This window comes from Orycteropus afer, unplaced genomic scaffold (assembly GCF_000298275.1).
Source record: "Orycteropus afer afer isolate SDZICR_OR568_19922 unplaced genomic scaffold, OryAfe1.0 scaffold00107, whole genome shotgun sequence".
NCBI classification, from domain to species: domain Eukaryota; kingdom Metazoa; phylum Chordata; class Mammalia; order Tubulidentata; family Orycteropodidae; genus Orycteropus; species Orycteropus afer.
In genome coordinates, this window is record NW_006921694.1 from 4,986,758 (window position 1) to 4,987,754 (window position 997).

A 997-nucleotide genomic window follows, 5' to 3' on the forward strand; every position below is an offset into this window, starting at 1 on the left:
TTGAACCACCAGCTTTCTGGTTAGCAGTCAAGTAGCTTAGGCACTATGCTACCAGAGCTCCCACCTGATGATAATCAGCTTCCATAAATATTTACAGCCTTAAAAACCCTATGAGGCAGTTCTACTATATCCTACAGGACAGAATCAGAATCCACTCTATGGCAATGGGTTTGGTTTTTGGTAGGAAACTTGTACAAGAATATTAGCAGTTGTTGCATGATGTTGAGTTGATTCCAACCCATAGAGACCCTATAGGACAGAATAGAACTGGCCCATAGGGTTTCCAAGGCTGTAATATTTTTATTATTTTTTTTAATTGTGATTTGGGTGAACGTTTACAGAGCAAACTGGTTTTCCATTCAACAATCCATACACATTCTGTTTTGTGAGTTTCACTGCAATCCCCACAATACAACAGTGCTCTTTCTATTTCTTCTCTGTACCCACCACTTCCCTTTGTCCTTCCTTTCCATTCCCTTCTGCCTACCAAGTTCTATCCCCGGGTAAATGCTGCCCTCTTGATCTTGTACGGTTGACTGCTTTATTGAGTGCATGCATACCTTCCAAGTAACACTGTTCACCTTACAGGCCTATCTATCATTATGTTGAAGGTTGAGTCACAGGAGTTGATTTCAGTTTCCAGCTTGAAGGGTGTCTGAGGGCCTTAATCTTCGGAGTTCCACAAGTTTTCATTAGACGAGTAAGCCTGATATTTTTTAGATTTTGAGTTTTGTTCTACATTTTTCTCCCACTCTATCTCATTATGTTTCCATAATCCTTATGGAAACAGATAGCCAGGTCTTTTTTTCCCCCTGCAGAGCTACTTACTGGTTCAAAACCCCTGACTTTCTGGTTAGCAGCCAAATGCTTAACCATTGCTCTACCAGGGCATGTTTGTAATCACAAAAACAAGATATAAACAAAACAAAACCCCACAAATTAAAAATAACCCATATGTCCATTGACAGGAGAATGGATATCTTACAATATATTCATA